Source organism: Bubalus kerabau, chromosome 11 (genome assembly GCF_029407905.1).
Source record: "Bubalus kerabau isolate K-KA32 ecotype Philippines breed swamp buffalo chromosome 11, PCC_UOA_SB_1v2, whole genome shotgun sequence".
Lineage (NCBI taxonomy): Eukaryota > Metazoa > Chordata > Mammalia > Artiodactyla > Bovidae > Bubalus > Bubalus kerabau.
The window spans coordinates 90605253-90613216 of record NC_073634.1 but is presented as its reverse complement, the minus strand read 5'-3'; the positions used below and the strand labels follow the sequence as shown (position 1 = coordinate 90613216).

Sequence of the window (7964 nt, the reverse complement as noted above, 5' to 3'; positions counted from 1 at the left end):
GAATCTGCCTCTAGTACAGGAGACCTGGGTTCAATTCCTGGGTCAGGAAGATCCCCTGGAGAAGGAAATGGCAACCCACTCCAGTATTCTTGCCTGGAAAATCCCATGACCGAGGAGCCTGGCAGGCTACATACAGTCCATGGGGTCACAAGGGTTGGACACGACTTAGAGACTAAACCATCGGCACACATCATATTAAAAATGAAACAATACATAAATGTACAAAAGAGAGTATAAAAAGAACCGGTGAAGCTGTCTCTGCAAGGGGACCATTGCAGACATTTGGGGGAACCTCCTGCTAGACACAGCTGCTGGTTTCATGTGGAGACATGCATGTGGTTTTACATGTGTAAGATGACATTCTTCACTTTGTTCAGGGCAATGGTTAATTTTATGTGTCAACTTGGCTGGGTCACAGTGTGCCCAGTATTTGATCATACATTATTCCAGATGTTTCTGTGAGAGTGTTTCAGGGGGAGATTAACATTTAACTTGGTGGACTCTGAGTAAGCAGATTGCCCCCTCTAATATGGGTGGGCCAAATCCACCAGTCGAAGGCCTGAATAGAATAAGAAGAACGATTTTCCCTGAGCAAGAGAGAATTTTCCAGCAGACGGACTTCAAACTTGCTCTGTAATGTCAGCTCTCCCTGGGTCTCCCACAAACTTCAGACTCTAACAGAAATACAGTTTCTCCTAGATCTCCGCCCTGCAGGCTGATTTTGGAAATTTTGGATTTGCTAATTCCTTGTAATAAATCTCTCTATATATCTATCTTATTATTATCTTATATATGCATGCATGCATGCTAAGTCACTTCAGTCATGTCTGACTCTGAGAATGTATGGATTGTGGCCTGCCAGCCTGCTCTGTATACGGGATTCTCCAGGCAAGAATACTAGAGTGGGTTCCCATGCCACCCTCCAGGGGATCTTCCTGACCCAGGGATCAAACCCGCATACCTTAGTTCTCTTGTATTGACAGCTGGGTTCTTTATCACTAGCGCCACCTGGGAAGCATATATATGGTGGTGACAATGCAGGAGACACAGGTTCGATCCCTGGGTTAGGAAGATTCTCTGGAGAAGGAAATGGCAACCCACTCCAGTATTCTTCCCTGGGAAACCCCATGAACAGAGGAGCCTGGCAGGCTACACAGTCCACGGGGTTACGAAAAGTTAGACATGACTGAAGCGACTTAGCATACCTGTATATCTTATTATTTTTCTCTGGAGAATCTTGATTAATACTTTCATTCAACAAATGATATGATATCTTTAACTGGCTTTAAGTGTTTGTCCGTGACATCAGACTCACCTCTGAGCTTCCTGAGAGCTAGGGTTTTCTTCTTTGATCTTGTATCCACAGTGCCCTCTCAACAGAGGTGAGCCACCCTCCTCTGCGGGTGAATAAACTGATGCCCAGGGAGGTTAAATTACCAGTCTCAATTGCTAAACTACAGAGGTAAGATTAAAAAACAAGTCTGGGTGATTTCAATTTTCTTCTACAACAATAAACAAGACTGCACTACCGGCCATGGAAGATGAAAACTCCAGTGTTTGCTGGCCTGGGAACAATGTTTAGTTATCTGAGGCTCGTGGGTGGCTAAGTATATATCTGCTGGTGAGTCAGCGGCTGATTTTATTTTCATGTGGAAGCCTCTGTATTTACTCTCAGTGTCTCTGCAGGGAGAGGGTACCTCTTCATCCTTTATCTGTCCCCTTTAATTAATTACATGTCTGTCTCTCCTCTCTTCTCCCTGTGCGCCCTTAAGTCTGTGACCTTCCAGCGGGCAGAGTTTCATCTGCTTTCCATATCCCTGGTGACTGACTAATGGAAGACATTCATAGAGGGTTTGTTTTGGGGCTTCCCTGGTGTCTCAGATGGTAAAGAATCTGCCTGCAAGGCAGGAGATACGGGTTCATTCCCAGAGTGGGGAAGATCCCCTGGAGGAGGGCATAGCAACCCACTGCAGCATTCTTGCCTGGAGAATCCCATGGACAGAGGAACCTGGCAGGCTATGGTCCATGGGGTCGCAAAGAGTCGGACACACCTGAGCGGAGCGACTAACACGTTCACACTTCACACTTTTGGGCCGTTAAGGGGGACATTTCTGATACCAGCAATTGTTGGTGCTCTGTGCTTACTTTGTTTCCAACCATATACGAAATCACTAGAAGGTTAGTAAATTCGCAGAGGAAAGCATGTGAAGCAGAGCTGTATACCCCTCAGACATTCCATGAACACAGAATTGCATCTGCTTTGACAAGCACACCAAAAACCTTGAGGTTGACCCCGAAGGGACCCGAACGTCAGAAATCGTCCTAAAGTTTCCACACTGATGCTCACCCATGGAGGAGTGAATGAGCTCTCCAAGGAGTTGCCCACCCCTGACTCAGGCTCAACTTCCTATCTGTTCATTCAACAAAGTATCGAAGGGTCTATCCTGGGTCAGACACGACCCTCGGGGCTGGGATTCCAAAAAGAAGAAAGACACAGCGTTTGCCTGGTAAGAGCCTGATGGAGAGCAGGGAGGTGGGACAGCTCAGAGGGGCGGCAGGGAGTTCTCCCTGGCTTCTCAGTTCTCAGTTGCCCGGCGACCTGACTTCCCAGCCACAGTGGTTTCGAAGTGACTGTTCAGAAAGTAGAATTACTTTCAGAATAGAATTACTCCTGAAAGCCCCTCTGAAATCCACTCGACCTTCTTTCTCATCAGATGATTCAGAGCAGAGGAAGCGCTGGGGCTCCAGGGCCAGCCTGGGCCTGTCCCTGTGGCCTGACCTGGGAGCCGGTCTCCGTGGAAGGTCTGTGCAAGGCAATCAGTTGACAGATAGAGACGACAGACCTATGAAAAGCTAATGAGCTCGCCATGCTGACAGCGCGCTCGTGAATGTGGTGAGCTTTCCTAAAGCCCACCAGACTTTCTGTAAAAGGTGTGGCAAGCACCAGCCCCACAACGTGACCCAGTGCAAGAAGGGCAAGGAGTCTGTATGCCCAGGGAAAGCAGCGTTAGGACAGAGAGCAGAGTGGCTGTGGTGGGCAGACAAAGCCGATTTTCTGGAAAAAGGCTAAAACAGCAAATATTGTACTGAGGCTTGAATGCATTGAGCCCAACTGGCAGATCTGAGAGACTTCAGGCTATTAAGAGCTGCGTGCATTTTGAGCTGGAAGGAGATAGAAGAAGAGTAAGGGCCAAGTGATCCAGTTTTGAGCTGCTGTTTTGTTTTATTATGAAAATAATAAAAATTTGAGATTGTTTAATTTAAAAACAAATTAGAAAGCCCAAGAGGCTGGTGCCTTTTAGTGGAAGGGCACACAACCCATATGTCTTAGGCAGGTCTAGGTAAGCAGCAAGGAGCCTCAATTACCACCAAAAATGCTCATTATGTTCTTATTTTTTTTGCTGTTGTTGCTCATGTCAACTATATATATATATATGTATAGATATTAAAAATATAAACACTGTGTGTATGTGTATACAGCGTTTAGATATTTTTTTAAGTTTGGGTACATAAAGCAACACATCTTCAACCATCTCCCAAATTATGACTCATCTGCAGACAATTCAGGACAGTTGAATGGATGAATGAACACAACAGCCAGAGAACAATGCACACAGCATTGATTGTGTGGCTCTCACAATGAGGGCTGTGGGAGTGGAGAGCAGGGAGACATGAGTGTGGGCCGGAGCCGTTGCAGAAGATGTCAGGGCTCAGAAGGCTCCAGAGAGAGGGGGATCATGGTAAAAGGGGGGGTGCCACCCAGATGATGATGGTGTGGATACCCATCTTCCACTGTCCTGGTGGAGGCCTCTGGAAGGGCAGGAAGGCCGTAGCATCTCCTCTTCATGAGGGAGCCAGCTCTGGATGGGCCTGAGCCCTAAGAAGGGGGTTCTGGACAGAAGGCTGGAGTTCAGACCACCCGAGGAGGGCTCAGCCTCCACAGTGTGGAGGTGGACCCTCGTCGGTCTCTTAAACTCCCTCTGCGTAACAGCCCAACCACACAGGCAGCTTAACAAGTGCACAACAAGTTGGGGAGACTGGTTCCATTAATGTCCTGGGCCGTTGGGCAGGGCGGATCTCATAAAAATGCAGGTCTCTGCTTTACTTTCCTGCTTAAAACCCTTCAGCTTCGTTTAACTGCAGCTCAACATGGTGGATGGATTCAGAAGCCAGATGGCCTAGCTCCGCTACCCACGGGATAGGGGATCCTAGGAGGTTAGTTAAGTGCACGGAGCTTCACTCTCCCCACTTGTAAGACGGGATGATGACCTAGCTCCGAGGTTGTTATCAGGATTCAATGAATTTATAATAGAATGTGCTTCGAACAGTGACATAAAAGTGGCACTAGTGGTAAAGAACCTGTCTGCCAATGCAGGAGACCTAAGCGACACAGGTTCCATCCCTGGGTCGGGAAGATCCCCTGGAGAAGGGAATGGCAACCCACTCCAGTACTCTTGCCTGGAAAATCCCATGGACAGAGAAGCCTGGTGGGCTACAGTCCATGGGGCTGCAAAGAGTCAGACACGACTGAAGCGACTTCGCACGCAGCACACTCATATATGTGTTTGTTAGATGAATACTACTACTACTACTAAGTCGCTTCAGTTGTGTCCGACTCTGTGCAACCCCATGGACTGCAGCCCACCAGGCTTCTCCGTCCATGGGATTCTCCAGGCAAGAACACTGGAGTGGGTTGCCATTACAATCAACTCTAAATCCTTAAGATAACTCACAAACCCCCCAGTGATGGCACTCCAGTTTCTCTTCTGTCTGATCTGTTGCTTCACCTGTGCTTTGGCTTCTTCTGAGCTCTGCTCCTTCCATCCCCTCTTTCCTTACATCTTCACCTAGTTCACCCGTCATCTCCTGAGTCTGCAGAAATAACCGCCTCTCGGGGCTGTCCTTGGGTTCCTCTTCCCTCCCAGCAACGCAAGCTCCCCTATCCTGTGCTCTGCAAGCAAGAAGCATGGGACATCACCTCCCCACCCCCTGCACCAGGAAGGTGGGGCTATATCTCTGTAACTTGCCCTGGTAGCCCCAGTGCCCAGCAGAGTGCTTGGTGGCTAGACTGGGTACCAAGAGATGGACAACTGAAGAGACAAGTCGACAACCGCTGGAAGGAAGAGTCACAGACAAGTGTACATCAGCCACAGGACAGGGCGAACTGAGGGCAAGGCTCAGGATGGCCTCGGGCTCTGGCCAGAGCCCAGACCCCAGCTGGAGGCACCTGTGTCTCACTGGGAGGGGCTGGAAGCCCCAGGCAACCCCTAGTGTCTCCCCCTTCCCTCCATCCTGTCCAGCTGTATAGACAAACTCCCAGTTGCTCCAGAAGGATGGTGATTAAGAGAACCCAGTGAGGAAACTCAGGGAGACAGTGAAGGACAGGGCAGCCTGGTGTGCTACAGTTCATGGGGTCACAGAGATTCGGATACAGACTTGCTGACAAGTGAAGGAAATGTTGCAGAGGGAAATCCCTTTTGAAAATGAATAACCCCCTGATTTATTTGGACAGTTTCTCTTCTGGATTTCCTTAAAACCCAGGTAAGAAATTTAGTGATATCGTGGTGGTGGTGGTGGTTTAGTCGCTCAGTTGTGTCCGACTCTTTGTGACCCCATGGACTGTAGCCTTCCAGGCTCCTCTGTCCCTGGGATTCTCCAGGCAAGAATACTGGAGAGGGTTGCCATTTCCTTCTCCAGGGGATCTTCCCAATCCCAGGGATTGAACCCTGGTCTCCTAAATTGCAGGCAGATTCTTTACTGACTGAGCTATGAGGGAAGCCCCCAGGGACGTCATATATCTAAACAAAATACATAAAAGCCTGTTCTATCAAAAGCCACCCCTGGAAGGAAGGAGCAGATGCTGCCTTGCTCTGTTTTTAATGGACCACGAAGCGCTTGGAGGCGGCCATCGTTCTAATCAATGTGAATAATGGAATGATCCCCAGCCGCTCTCCCTACTCCTGGTTCTGAAACTCAGAGACATGCCAGGCAGACTGATGAGCCCAGGACCGCTTTGAAGGATCCTATAGCAGCCGAATTGCCGAAATGTGTTCACACAGAATGCGGTAGCAGCAGCTGCTACAGCTGTCAAGCGAGCTTCCCGAAATAAAGGGGAAAAGGCAGCAACAGACTGTTGCTCTTGAGCCAATGCATTTAAAACACGAGATCAAGTAAGAGCGATGAAACAAAAAATACAGGAAGTCAGTGAAATGAGAACTTGGCTCACTGGGCCAAAGTAGGCAGTCTGGGGTCTTGGACAGAAAGTTTTAGCTGCCACATAGGCAGTCCCTGAAGGGGGTTAGGGATTGGGGGGCTGATGCTGAAGCTCAGCCAGGATGTGATGATGAGGGGGCAGGAATCTGACAGCCATTCTGCTCTCAGAAGTCTGGCCAGCCCAGACGGAGTCATGAGAGGGTCACCAGGGTCCTTGGAGCCTCCGCACATAAAAGCACATTTAGTCACAAGGCTAGGAGGTGCTCAGAAAATGCATGCTTCCCTTTCCCTTCCTGAAGACCAGGGACGCAGTTTGGTCAAGGTTAATTTCTGCATCAGAGTCCTTAGTTGTAAATAACAGAAACTGATTCTGACTTAAATGTAAGACCATTACTCCTTATCAATTGTGAAGAAGGCTGGGGAACCAGCCAGTCAGTCAAGATGGGTGGGTACTGGGGACAGTGTGCAGCCAGAACCATGGCCAAAATTTCACCGCAGACCTCAGCCAGAGGGATTCCCGTTGCTTCTGCAGCTGGACCCCAGACCTTGATTGGTCCCTACTGCCCTGACTCCATGGGCACCAGACCCTGGACCCTGGATACTGGGTTCATCTTCATAGAAATCCCAAGGCAACTTTACCACTGCCCCCAGAAAGAACTCTCCACAAGCCCTGCTTCTTTGAGCCACTCACCTGAGATTCAGAATCCCATTGTGGGGTTGTCTGGCCAGGCCTAAGTTAAGTGCTGTGTCATGCTACAAGACAAGCTAGGAGGTTGGTACCTCAAGTATACATCTTCCAAAGAGGAAAGTGGGCTATGCCTCCACCTCCCCTCCCCCAAAAGATTCATAAAGTGAAGAATTCCTCCAATAAAAGAAGAGGCTTCAATGCTGGGTGGCTCCCAAAATAGCCCAGTTTCTTGCAATTACACTGGAGCTTCAGGTCCACATGATGAAGAAAACCAAAAGCTGTTGGGGGTGGGGGGCTGGTACATGAAATTAGGAGCCTGAGAGGAGCCTTAGCCTGCAGGGATCTCATCTTTCTTTCTCTGGAAAAAAAGGGGTGGGGGGGTTGCTTTCCTGTCATCATTATCCCTACCTGGAAGGCTTGTCCCCATTCAAGCTTGACCTCCTCCCAGATCCACAAAGATCTCTCTCTGGTCTAAGATGCTATTTCACCTCTAAATTGCATCATACTTTTTAGAAATGAATCACTTCATTTATATATGACTTATAAAGCTCCTCTAGGATGGAGACAAAAATCTTATTCATTTAATAGTCAACAAACATTTATTGAGTGTCTGTGAGGCCTTGGGGAGCCCGAGGGGACAAAGACAGGGCCTGTGCCTTAGAAAAGAAGATCATTGCTGGTGCAGAGGTGGAGGTGTAAAGCCTCCTGACCTGGTTTAAATGGATCTCCAAGATTAAGATGTTCTCGGCCATTTGGTGGGTGGGGGTAAGTAGTGCCTTCCAGACAGAAGGAACAGCGTAGACAGAGGCAAGGAGTCGTGAGAAGTTGTGGTATGTTTGGGAAACAGAGTGGGTGGGACATGGGACGTGTGCAACTCAGCAAGGGAATGGGGGATACGGTTGCCAGTGAAGAGGGGACCACATTCTGAGAACCCTTGAATGTCTTTCTCAGGAAGGGGGGGCGGTATCCTGAGACATCAGGGATCATCTGATACTCTCTTTTTTTTATTCTAGTAATTCATATATACATAACATAAAATTGACCATTTTAACCATTTTGCAAC

General features: G+C 48.6%; 1 pseudogene; it reads left to right on the top strand.

Annotated features, from left to right (window-relative positions):
- The first annotated feature begins 529 nt into the window (after positions 1–529).
- Positions 530–3209, top strand: LOC129623848 (60S ribosomal protein L36a-like; annotated as a pseudogene).
- The last annotated feature ends 4755 nt before the right edge of the window (positions 3210–7964 follow it).